Genomic DNA, 13,845 nt, shown 5'->3' on the forward strand with positions numbered 1-13,845 from the left:
TCAAAGACAGCAACCGTGGGAATATTTGCTCTGCTGGCTTTTCCCATCAGCCTCCTGGAGATGGGAAGGCCTGAGAGGGACTTTCTTCTCCATGCAGAGCCATCCCAGTGTGGGGCTTCAGGAGAGCTACAGTAGCTCCTTTTGCCCCCCACCTACCCATCTCTGCCCCTCCTGCCCTTCCCTGAGTCCTTTCCCTGCAGGGTTTCATGTCTGGGAGCTAGGTCAGGAGCTTGGCAAGATAAACCCACCCGGGGCCGCAGGCAGGGTAAGTTGTGTCAAACCCAGACTGCTGAAGCTGAGCTCCAAGTTTTGCTTCCTGTGGGGAAGCTGCTGGCTGAAGTAACTGAGTTTTGACTTTCAGGCTGTGATTTCCCACAAGCTGCTGACCTGCCATGTGACAGGAGCTGCTGTGGGGCCCTGCACTGAGATGCTGTATCACTGGATAACCAAGCTGCCCTGGAGCCGCCGCAAGCCCCATGCTCTGGTGGGGAAGGGCTTTGTGGTACCCATGTGTGCCAGGGCACAGGCAGCATCAGGTACCAGACCCTTTGGGAATGGGCAACCCTGATTTGCTTAAAGACGAAAGGCAGCAAGTTTATGTAGCACCAGACCCCCTCTCCTATGGAAAGATGCTTCCCTGCTCCCCTGGGGCTGTGTGGCACAGTTCACCAATGCCTGCCCTGGCCTCCAGAGAACATTATAGGCCATTTTGCAGGCTATGGGCAGCAGGGTGGCTGCCTGAGCTCCAATTTGATTTCTCCCTTTGCTCATTGAGAGGTTTTTGCACAGTCTCCTGAGCACATGACTCGTCGTGGCTCCAAACCTGCCCTTGTCCTTCCTGAGCTGGAGCCTGTTTACAAAACAGCGGCTGAGGGCTGCTATTTATCCTTACATACACATTACATTCAGAGTTGCTAAACAGGCAAAGCCAAAATGAAAGTCATCTGAGTTTTCCTTAATTAGGGTAAGATCCTCATGAATCATAAGGTCTTTACCTCAAGGTTGCACAAAGAATTGACTTTGGCAGCAGACACCAAGGTACAGCAGTCAGCAGAGCTCACTCACTGCATTGACATCTGCTGGACTTGTTTTTCCCTCCCAAGTCACATGCTAACTTGTGATCTGATCATGAGATACAAAGGATAACCTTCCAATATGTACTTTTCTCATCTGGGTTTTTAAAAGGCAGAGGAAAACAGCAAAAAGCAATGTAAACAAAGGGGAGAAAGCCTCCCTGCCTCTTTTGGTTAGCGTTGCTGTGATTGCTGCTGGGACAGAGCAGGAGGCTGGGACAGGGCAGGAGACTGGCTCCAGCATGATGGTCTGCATGGGTGATGGAGAGCATCGGTGGGGAGAGCATCGGTGTGGGCAGAGCTATGTGTGTTCACCCCAAGGGTGTCCCCCTCTTCACCTGTGTGCCCACAGAGGTGGGCAGGGGCTGCCTCTCCCAGAGTGGCCTGTGCTGGCCCAGGCAGGGGGAACTTGTTCTGGCCCCATGCCATCCCATCCCTCAACGTTAAGCTTGCATGTTTGATTATAAATGTCAAAGTAACTCTTTTTAATAACAATATCCCGATGTAATCAGCTGGGCAGGTGGAGTTATTTGATATGTGTTCTAGTCCAAAGGTTTATAGTAAGCCCAGCTGCAAGATTAAACCAGAATGACCCTTGCATAAAATCCCCCATATAAGCTTTGGGGAATTTTGCTAGTGCAGCTTGGGTATGTTTACTTCTGTGAGATGATGCTTATTGAGCACCAAAACCCCCAAGAAACCCATCATGGTGCTGACATGGGGGATGTTCAGGCTGCTGAAGGCTTTGGTGTGAGAGGAGCTCTTGCTGAGGAGTGTCTAAGGCAAAGCAATGGGGCAGGGTTGTTTATCTTCCAAGCTGGAGAGGTGTGTGCCGTTGACTACCAAATTTGAATAAGGAGGTTGCTGCCCATGGTTTGCATACATGCAGCACTCCTGACTTGCACCTACAGCAGGATTACTCTGGGAGCAGCAGGCTGAGATTAGCAGTGTGTGCATGTGTGTGTCTGTCTGTTCAGTGCTGGGAGCAACTACGCAGAGCAGGAAAATGCAACAAGTCATGGCCATACTTCCCAAAACCCCATCACTATGGAATGACCCTGGCTGCACACTGATGGGAAGAGCTGAGCCTGGGTGGCCTCTGCAGCTGTGTGTGGGATGACCTGCCTGGCCTCATCCCAGTTACTCAGTACTTCATCTCCAATGCTGCAGAGCCTGTGTGTGACACACTGTATGTCAGCCTGACACTCACTGTAGCTGCCCTAGGAAGAAGTCACTGCGAGGAGGAACATAAAAGGGTGGATGTCTCACTGGAGGGGGCAGCCAGGATAAACCCGGTTACCAAAGCACTGCCTGCAAGAGCCACGCGCCCGACCACAGCCTGGCCACAGCTATTTCAGTGCCGAGACAGGGCTGAGCATGGTGGTGTTTCCAGTAAACACATGCATTGGTGTCATGTGGGGAGGGAGGGAAGTGGGATGGAGGGCACAGCAGAGACACCCTCCTTAACAGGGAGGGCACGAAGGCAGGGAGTCTGATGGGCACCTTTGATGTGGTAAATGGCGCTTTGACTGCTGTAGGAAGGTAGACTTTGATGTTTTGGGGAGGATGGTTGGGTGATGAACTTGCAGTAGAAGTAAATGAGAAGGCTCAGCTGGTCCCTGCACCTTCGCCAGGACCACAGCATTTGTGAGAGGCTTTGGATAGCTGGGATCTGATACAGTCCCTAGGCTCAAAGCTGGGGGAGCATGAATAGGAGATGATTTTAAACTAAACCCAAAGCAATTCCTAATAAACAGCTGTCTCTAGTAAGCAGGTTTATTTCTGATTTCAGGTTTTAAGAAGTTTTGAAACCGTTTCGGTCAAATTACATGTTTCCTGCTGTTACAAGAGCTTCACTCTGCAGTGTTCTGAGCCACTCTCCCACATCCACACTTAGTGCAAAGACCAGTATTTTTATTCTGAGTATCAAACTATTCTCTTGTCTTAGGCAAGTATTTATGTGGCCTGTGCAACAGCATTAGCCAGAGCTCTTTAGAAGCACTGTGACAGGCTAATGAGGGGGTTGATGTGCAGTTATCAGGGGTCCATGCAGGACAGCAGCGAACCTGCCTCTGGCTCACGGGCATTTGGAAGGAGTTTGGGGGTTCTGAACGTGGCTGATTTGTTGCTGTGCCCCAGGGGCACCTCAGCACTGCGGTTTCCTGGTTTGCTAACAAAAATAGGGCAGGCCTGACCCAGAAAGCTGGGTGCAGATGTGATCAATAGTAGTGGTAGTTGGTCAGCAGCACTGCCTGGCTCGCAGCATCTTAGTCCCAAAAGAAATACATGTATGCGGAAAAAATGTAGGCAGACTAATGTATGCAGTCTGCCTCTGGTGGCTGGAAGGGGTTTCAGCCTGTGGTCCATGGGCCACTGGGGGCAGATGCCCCAGCCCTGGTGAACGACTTCGGTCCTTCCTGTCTCCCTTGTTGGTGATGCCAGGTGTGTCTCTAGCAGGTTTTGCTGTGCAGCGTGTTTGTTCTGCAGCAGTACAGCGTGGAAGTCTCAGGCAGAGGGAGGCAGCCAGGAGAGTGCTGTGGGGCAGGACACACAGCAGCTCCAGGTGTGATTGTTCCTCATGTGTGTGCCCAGGGAAGGAGATGCACTGCTCATCTGAGTGTGGTGTAGGCACTTGCTCCTGAACAAGAAAGCAGTCACTGTTCTTAAGGAGATAAACAAATCCCAAAGAACATCCTGTTGGAGTGGCCCCTCCTGCCTGCCTGTGTTCCTAGAGGACAACGAGGGCTTTGTAACTGCCCAGGGCTCTTGGGAACCAAAACAACCTCTGTGTGAGCTCAGTGGCTGTAAATCAGTGGGCTCCACCAGGTGCTAGTGCTGGGTAAATTTAGTGCTGATTGCTTTGATCTGAAATGCTTTCATTTCATACCCTTCACAAAGATAGACACAAGGTCAGACTAATGGCTAATACATGAAAAACGTGTGTGGTGGTTATTGATTTTGCAGTGATTAATGATCCAAAGGGAAGGACGGTGATTCATGCAGAGGAACAGTGCCTGGGAATGAGCAACACCGACTGAGGTGGCCTTTTAATTCCAGCATCGAGCCTGTTTCCTGCTCCTCCGCTGTAACAGCACTGTTCTCACTGATGTCCTTGCACTGGGCAAACACTCACTGGTACAATGTGAGCTCTCGCACCCGTGTTTGAGCTCTGTTTGACTTGGTTTTGCTCTCTGTTTTGCAAGGGGATCAAAAAGGCCAAACCTAAAGACTTACTGTACTCTTACTGACAAAGGCTCTTGAAGCTCTCCTGCTGCTGTCCTGGATAGCCAGGAGAGGCCTGGGAGAGTGCATGGCACAGCACCTTGCTCAGGCTCACACTGGGAGGCATTGTGGCTGGGCGCCTGCAGGAGGGATCACTGGGGTCAGCCCTTTGGTTACCAGTCAGTGATCTCTCAATGAAGGACTTCCAAAGCTCTCTGCTGTGATCAGCCTTGCAGGTGATGTTTTTCAAGATGCTTTTCCACCTCTCAAGCACATGGAACCCCCCAGAGGCTGCCACGCTGTAGCAGGGTGCATGATCTTCTAGAGCCACCCGTGGATGGTGGCAACTCCCTGGGTCACTCTGTGCCACAGACACAGCTGGAAACTGGTGCAAGGGGAAGCCCCCCTAATTCTGGAGGAGGAAATCAGCCCTGTTTGAAGGATCTGGGCAGCAGTTATGCAACTTTCCTATTTGGTATTTGAGAAAACTTCCCCCTCCTGGCTGTTTTAGCCTTGTGACTATGACTAAAGTCATCATGTTGCTACCAAGGCTCCTTCTGCTGGGCTCATTGCTTTTATATTAACTGTCTTGCTGAGTGGGCCAGACCTCCTATGTCTCTTAGGGCCTGAAGACTCACCACACTTTGAGTACCACTTGTTGCCAGCACGAGTGTTTATTTTTCTCTCTCACTGTTGTTTATGTCTTTCTGTTGCTGAATGCAAAGACATATCCTCTCTTGGGCAGCATCATTGAGGAGGCGATGTTTTACTGTAAGAGCAATTGCTCAATTATGGTGGTGACTCTCCTGGGGCCATGAATCCCTCACACCTCTCCTTGGGGTGCTCAGTGCTGAGGCAAGGGCAGGATAAATGTGGCCAGGAAGAAGGGTTGAGGCAGGAGGTGGAAATTCTGGAATGGATGAGGTTTGTTCCATGTGGATGGATTCAGGGGTAGGAATTTCAGAGTTGCTGGTGATACATGTGTGTGTTGCTGATGCTGGTTAGCTCATCACCCATCCCTGTGACCAAGGAAGTCAACAAAGGATGACACATGATGGTGCCATATGGTGGGTCCTGCGGGAACCTGTGTTCCACTTTGCAGGAAGTCATTATGTGGCAACACAAACATGGACACAGGTGAAGGTCCACGGGTACCGGATGGGTTCAGGGTGCATGGATGCCAGTGCACACAAACCCATTCAGCCACATGCAAGGGAGGTGTCAGCCCGTCTGCACCTTGCTCAGTGGTGCTGGCTCCCAGCCCGTTTGTGGCTGGAGCTGTAGAGGTGCTTTGAACGTGCTGAGGAGACAAGGGAGCTGCATACATTGGATGTATGTAAGTCCATGTCCTCACACTCCCAGACCCCCCTCTGCAGCCCTCCTTCATTCCCCCTTCACGCTGCACCAGAATAATGTCCCAGCACAGCAGAGTGCACTGCCTTAAGGGAAGGGACAGGAAAACCTTCCCAGGGGCACAGCTTGGTGACAGTGTCCCCCCTGTGAGTGGCTGCAGTGCAGTGCTCATGTGCTCTGCTGTTAACACACAAACTGACTGGTCCCACATGCCCAATGCCAGCTCTGGGTGTGATAGGGAATGGTCCCAGTGGGGCCCTCATTCCTGTTCAGGAGCAGTCAAGGGCTGTTGTCTCCCTCCAAGGGACACTATAGAGACATGGGGTGTTGGCCCCAGTGCTGCCCTGCTACCACTGGCATGGCAAGGAGAGGTCAGGAAGCATCACAGTGAGGCATACCAAGAGAGGCTGTGTGCTTCCAAGTTAGCTACCAGCCCAGGTTGGTTTTCCTGTTTACTCCCTAAATGGAAAATAGAAAGAGAGTGAAAAACCTCATCCCTTCGGCTATAAAAAGACCTTGTTGTGTAGGAACAAGAATTTTACCTTCTTTCCATTTTCTGCCTCGGTGGCACCAGGTGTGTGGTGTGGGCTGCAGCGGGAGCAGTGCAAATAAAGCAGAATGCCGGGAATAGCAGCTCCTCTGGAGAAGATGGTTCCTTTCGGGCAAAGAACTGGGCCCAGTCTCCTGGTGAGCAGTTGTGTTGGGGTTTCACAAAGCATGAGGGTCACAGAGGAGACATGCATGGTTTATGTGGGTTGTGCTGGGACACGAAGCCCGCACCAGTATACCTGGCACTTGCACAGGGTGCAAGGCTGATGGCTGCTCACAGCTCCAGAGTACGGGGCAGAAGGTGAAGAAACCACGACATCCCTACAGTGTTTCGTGGGCAGATGGCAATAAAAAGGTCGGCTGGTGGGTTTGGCCTGCAGGAATGAGGGGTCAGAGCAGATAAGATATTGCCATGGTAGAAAAATGGCTGGGCTGTGTGTCAGGTTTACAGCATCAAGATGAGTTATTGGGATCCTAAACCCTGCAAACCCAGTGAGGTTGCTAAACCTTGTTTGCCTCACATTGTTTGCCCAAAATGATACTGAGTGATGAACTCATTCTTCCCTTCGTAATTGGCAGTGTTCTTATCTGAAGTCTCCAAAGAGTCCTAGAGACTCCTCAAGGAGATAACAGCCAACCAAACAAGAAGTCCAAGAGCATTTCTTTCTGTGGAATAGAACAAGTTTATTGGGCAGCTTTGGCCACCCTTATTTGTCATAGAAAAGGAAAGGACATCCAGAGCTTCCAGTGTCTTGCTTAGGTAGCAACTGAGCTTTCTTGCCTCCTTGCTCCTCTGGGATAACTGCAGCACTTTTCAGGAGTGAAGACTCAAAGTTGATTTAGTTAATAACTATAAAAGAATATTGCATGAGAGCATGCAGTTTAACCAGCATGGTTTAATTGTGTCCCACCAAAGGGTATTGTTGGTGTGTTTGCTGTGGGCCTGTGGATGCCCTCCAGGTGAGAGGCTTTCTCATGGATCTGGGGGTGGTTTCAAGGTACCTTTTGTTCTGCTGGTTTATGGCTTCTCACTTGCTAGAGGAGCCTCTAATAGTCTCACTGTGGACTTTGAAAAGTATGTGCAATTGTAAAAGAAGATCCCCCCCACATAGTATTTCCATTAAAATAGCTCAGTGTCTGTGTGCCTGACTGGCCTGAGCGGGTCTTGCCATAAAAGACTTCACAGACAGTGTGCTTTTTTTTTGCGGGGTCTTCTTCTGCTGGTGCCACCTGTAGTTGTCCATTTGAAGCAGCTGAGTGTTATTTGTGATGTTGCTTCCATGTGCACACGGTCATGTGGGCTTGCTGGAGTAGATGTAGTGGGTCATAGCTAGCTTTGTCCATGCTGCATGTCTCATCCCCAGCAGCAGAAAAGCTCCTGTACTGCACATCCATTCCCCTTGCTGAAGCTTTCTGTTGGGAAGGGTTTGGGACACCAGAGAGGGACACACCATCCCAGCAGCATTCAGACTGGGTCCAGCTGGGGTGTTCTTTCTCAGGGATCTTTGCTTATGAACTGGATTAGCCTTGTTAATACCATGAGGGTCCATCACGCCACCTCATGTCCTGTCGCTGAGTCTGTCTTGGCTTTAGCTGTGATTTTTGTGTTTGTCAGTATCAAACATTTACTGCATGTCCATGTGCCCAGCTCTGGAGATGGGGGCTGGATTCTGTGTTAATTATGGTGGGTTTGTCCACTTTGTTGCTTAAAACCGTGAAATTTCAGAGGCAGGAAAAAACTCCCTCTCTAACAAACTGTCTACTTAATGCTGGTTCATGACTTAGCATGGGGATTCACACCTATGAGTTGGCCAGGTTTTGCTGTGGTTATTATGTGCTATAATACCTTTTGCATTATTCTGGTTCTGAGAATAATACAGCGGCCTGTATCAGCAAGTTACTGTGAACAGAAACCAGATCTGTTTTCTGGGAACCCTTCTTGATTAGCAGAAATAAACTGTTTAAGGGAGGGGAACTGAATTAATCAGCACCCACCTGGGCTCTAGATCACGTGCCTTGCCTCCAGCATTGTCCTGTTTACTCTTGCAAAACACTGGCATCTTAGTTTTCTTTCGGATGAGTCCCTGGGCAGCTGGAGTGAGGTCAGGATGCACGGCTGCTGTCTGTGCCAGTGCGAATGCCCTCCATCAGTCCTCAATCAGTCCTGAAACATGTATTTTAGGAGCAAAGGAAGTAGATGTAAAGGATACTTCAATGTCGGGTTCTGAGCAAAGCGAACTAATGTGACAAATGAGCAGTTTGCTAAGCTGCTGTAATGATTTCATTAATACAGGCCAGTTCACAGGCAGTCAGGACACTCGGTCAAAGTAAATGGATTTCTTCTTGACTGTTTTGCCTGCCTGCAGCAAGCCTTGGGCAGCATGCAAAAGTCTCTTTGGGTGCCCTTTGCTTTGCTGTGCTCAGCCACACGCACCCTGGGGCTCAGTGCCTGGTCTGTCTGTGGGATCACCTCTGGGATAGCACTGCTGGGACCCAGGCTCAGGCTCCATAGGAACAAAGCAGCTACAGGATGTGGTGGATGCTGGGTGCAGGCAGCAGGGCTTGGCTTGTGCTGGGGAGCGCAGGAGACAGGCATGGAGGAGTTACAGCCCTTAGCCTGACTCTGCTAAAAGTCTGTGTTGCATGGTTTGTGTGCACAGGCTCCCCCAGTTCCCTGGGGTTTACCACGTTTTCATCATGCTTGCAAAATGCTGTTATCACACATTGCAACAACCAACCTCATCCTCATCTGATCAGAGCGAAACCAGCACAGCTCTGCATGTCTCCAGCATGTCCGGTCTGCTGCATGCTCCTGTGGGGCACATAGTTATTGCTCAGAGAGACCTTAGTTTGCTGCTTTGGGATTGCTTTTTCCCCACTGCAGACTCCTTGGTCTGTGGAAGCAGTTGGCAACCACTGCAGCCAGGGTTCTTGCTGCTGGCCATGATGACTCTTTGCTGAGGGCTGATGTGACTGGACAGTTTGCAGATGGGCTATAGTAAGGCTGCAGGTGCTGGGGAGCCTGTGCTGGGCTGCCCCTGATCACAGGGTCTGGGCTTCAGCCAAAGCCCTGCTGAGCAGAGGCATAGCTGGAGCTGACTGTGGAACCCATCCCAGCCTCTCCTCATCCTGTCCCACTGGGCCAACAACAGCCCTTTGGGGTCACCCCGTCCTCCTGAGGGGAGGTGAGCATCCACTATCTCCCCACTGGCAATGCCCCTGTTTCACCCTGATAGTTCCTCCCATCCCAATAGCATTTTGTGTCTCAATAGCTCCTTCTGAGCCAGCCCTTGTCTCTGGATGGGACAACGATGCGGATGAATGAGCGGGTCTGGCAAGGAGGGAGTCTGGGAGGCTCTGGGTATTCCTCAAGAGCAAAGCTGCTGGTTAAACTAATGTATTTAACAATTATTGCATGTCCTGGAGGCTGCTTAGCCTGTGCAGAGGACACAAGCTGGAGGCACCATGTGGCTTACCACCACCAGTCCCTATGACAGACCACTCTGGTGTGCAGCTGGGATGGAGGTTGGCACGTGCAAAATATTGGGGAGCACTGCAGGTTGCTTTCACTAGAGCTTACCACTCAGATTGGGCTAGAAGTGAGCCAAGCCAGATCTCATCTCTTCCAGTGCCTGCAGCTGCCTGGGTTTGCTGCAGATGGATGGGATGGGGCTGAGGAGAGGAAAACCCAGGTTACATGTGCAAGAAATGATGGAAATGCATCTGGTGAGGGCTGGTGTGGGGCTGTCAGCACTGCGGGCATGCAGACACACAGCTCCCTGCCTTCAAATGCCGTGTCATACGTTGGGATCATATGGTGCATCTTACACCAGTAATCAAGTGACTCAGAATCAGGACATGAAAGTGCTTTGGCAATGGCAAAAGCAAAACGTAATGAAAAAGATTTCCCTTCCTCTTACTCCAAAGAATCAGCTGCTCAATACTTAACTTTTATGAAGTGCTAAAGGCTGACTGTAGGACGCAAGTGTTTTACAGTGGGCACAGGGATCTTCTGCTTCTAAAATAGATAAAACACTTCACAGGTCAGTCTTTAGACTTTCCAGACCGGAGATAACAGCAGAAACTTGATACTGTTGGAGGCTGGCTGTAGGAAATGCAATTGCTAATGGCTGGTCTTGATCTTCTGAGGCACTTTGAACTTAGAAGTATGTGTTTTATCGTGAGGGATGATGGGAAGCTGAGCTTTAAAGGCTTGTGTTGCTGTAGCAGAAGGCATGCAGGTGGATGTCCAGCTTGGTTCCAGCCCAGGCTGTGTTTATGGGCAGAGGCTGGGGTAGTCCCAGGCTCTCTCAAACCTCTTCCTTTTTGCAGGCTCAAAGATCATCTTACCCGGCTGCAGGGAGTTAATTATCCAAAGGCCTCTAAGTGCTGTGCCTGGGTGCCTTTGGCTCTAGCCGTGCAGGCATGGCAGGTTGGTGTTTCTGCTTTGTCCTGCAGGATGGAGCCCACCCGGGTCTGCATTGCAAGCCGCAGCAGGAAGCTTTCTGTGGTGCTGGTCTTGGCAAAGCCAGACTCCACCCTCTGTCCTGAGCGGGGTTTGCAGTGGCTGAGGTGTCAGAGCCTCTTGGTGAGGTGTGTGGATACCCACCTGCAGAGAGCAGGAGCAAGGGGCACCCTGGTGCGTTTAAGTCTAATTGAACACTGACCTAACCGCGAGGCTCCTGTTTCTAAGCACTTCCCACCTAGGTCAGCTCACTCCTCGGCCACACCAGAGAACAACTGAAGTGCTGTGTTTGGTGTCGCGCCGCCAGCCGAGGCCGCTCAGTGGTGGCAGTGCCAGGCTATAGACAGCGCGGCGGAGCTGCCGGACGCTGATGGGAGCGGCGCCTCGGGCTTCCCGGCAGCTCGCCTTCCTGCAGGATGCGGCCGCCATCCCTGCCTCCATCCCAGCGGCGGGGCTCGGCGTGGTGCGGGCAGCGGCTCCCCGCGGTGGCTGCGGGTTTGCACCTGTGTGAGAGCAGGAGCCAGCGCCGCAGCCGGCCCACCCCGGGGAGGCATCTGGGACAATCTGTGTACACATACACACATCGCGTATATAGACACACATATATAGACACATGTAGGTGTATGAATGCATGTATGTATTGTGTGCATGCGTATGTAAAATCTGTGCATACATATATACACATAAATATACATAGGTGTGTATATGCATACATATGTGTATATGTATATGAATTATATACATATGAATACATCTACACATACATATATGTGTATACATGTAACATAAATGTGTATATTTATATAGATTATATATACACATATACATATGTATCTCTACACACATATGCATTTATGTATATAAATTATACATATATACACCTTTATGCATACACATGCACATATACATATGTATATATTAAGATAAATTATATACATATGCACATGCATGTATGTATATAAATTTGGTCATGCATATACACCCATTTACATACATATATGTGTATATATACACATGCATTTATGTATATAAATGATACACGCATGCATATATATGTGTATATAAATTATATACATATGCATGAATATTCATTAATATATACATATATATCTATACATACGCGTGTATCTATGCATATACATACGTGTCTCTATATGTGATGTAAATAGCGCACGTATGCATTGAGGCTACACGCGCTGATGTATGTGTGTAACTGTCTGTATACGCCCGGCAGGTGTCGCTGTGCGCTGCTCCTGGGAAGCGCCGCTAGGGCTGAGCCTGGAGGGGCAGCTTCTGCTTTGAGCTGGGGTCCTTGGTCGCTTGCGTTGTGTCGGTAGGACAGACACCTCGCACTGTAGAAAAGGCCTGAGAACAGGCCGAAGATACGGATGTTTAACACATCAGTCTCAATTTATAGCAGTCTATTCCCACCCCTAAAGACACTACCCTTTTTACTTAGGTCACTCCATGGTGAAATCTACGTTTGCTGAAGAGGTAATGGGATGGGCATGATGCCAGGTCAAGTATGGCTTTGAAAAGATTGATGCTTAAAAATCTCCTGTGATTCAGCTTGAAAATATTTCCTGAGGAAATAGGAAGAAAATGCCTTCTGGAGAAGTACACAGTTTTCAAATGATTTTATCTCTTTTAGAAACGAGTTTTCACACAAACACATCTTGCATCCTATTAGAGTTGCTCTGCTTATGTTTTCATACCAGATAATACCCTAATAGCTTGTCAAATTGAAGCCATTGGGTTTGATCTCATTCAGACCAAAACAAACTGAAAGAACCCTAACCCCTCAGAGCACAGCACAGCAGCCATGGATTTATGCCTCCTGCTGATTTCACAGCACTGTAAAAGCATGGGGAGACCAAAGGGGAAAGCTGCTTCAGCTCTTTAAAACACAGGGGCTGCGCTAATGTGCAGGGCCATGGCATTGCCCCTGTTAGCAAACCCCCACCAAATGCAAAGGCTCTCAGTCACTTCAGCCAACACTGCTCCTGAGAAAGGTCTAATCTTTACATGCCTCTGCCGTTCCCAACACATCCTGGTTCACAAGTTCAGCAGCTTCAAAGTTGCATCTGATCATTAACCCTGAAAGACCAGAGATTACTGGGGTTTCTACACTGCGTGTTTGGGATGGCTGAGAGGCACAAAGTTCAGGCACAAATCTCTGTCCAAACACCGGGACAATCTTCTCAAAGTTCAAGAGGCTGAGGGAGGGTTCCAGCTCAGCTGTGCAATGCCTGAGCTTTGTGCAAGTTTGTGTCTTCATTTCTTTTTAAAGCTGCTCACATGCAGCTATTTCAAAAGTGGCCATGAATTTTGGGGGCTTCTGGACGTGTGGTCTGTGGTGAGCATGGCTGGGCTTATAGCTCCTGTGGACTTCAACCAGAGGGATGAGACAGTCAAAGGAAAAGCCCTGCAAATTACAATTCCTTTATGCCAAAGACTACTAGAAAATTACTCTCTGACTGTGCATTTCTCTGTCACTTTTACGCCTGATGTGTACAAAGTAAAAAGCTGTTTGTGACCATGCTAATGCACAAAACCAGAAGACAGAAGTTTTCTTTTCAGTTTTATTTCCATGAGATGGCTTTTGGTATTGGAAAGCAATCCATGGGGAAACTTAGCTTGGAAAATGCCTCTGGAGGCCATTTGTCCCTCCTTCTTGTGCAGCTGCTCAGTGGCAAAGAGCTCCTTAAGCCTAAACAGTGTGAACCATGGCACTTTGATAGTGATTTCGGAAGGATCTAAACAAGCACCGAGGGGCAAAGACAACGGTATTCTCCTTGATGGGATTTAATCTTAATGCAGCCCATTAGCCTTTGGGGTGGAAGTCCTGAACCTGAGGATGCCAAAGGATTAATTTAAATCTAAATTCCTTAGGTATAGCCTCAAAGAACTGGAGGTGAAGGTCATGTAAGTGAAGGAGGCCCATGAATACAGCCCCTCTGTGGAGGTCCAGCCCCGCATGCCCCCTGGGCAAAGCTGGTAAAGGGATGAACCCTTTGAGCCCTGCTGGTGCTGATGCTCCTGGGAGGGGTCAGCTCCAGGCAGCGTGGAGCCTACATTTCATCATTCAACAGAAACTACCAATGCCTCAGTGTTAAGCAGGAGCTGAGGTTGCTGCTAGTTGTGAGTTTTACCTGTTTATATTGCTGCTACCCAATAGACACA

This window comes from Melopsittacus undulatus, chromosome 9 (assembly GCF_012275295.1).
Source record: "Melopsittacus undulatus isolate bMelUnd1 chromosome 9, bMelUnd1.mat.Z, whole genome shotgun sequence".
Lineage (NCBI taxonomy): Eukaryota > Metazoa > Chordata > Aves > Psittaciformes > Psittaculidae > Melopsittacus > Melopsittacus undulatus.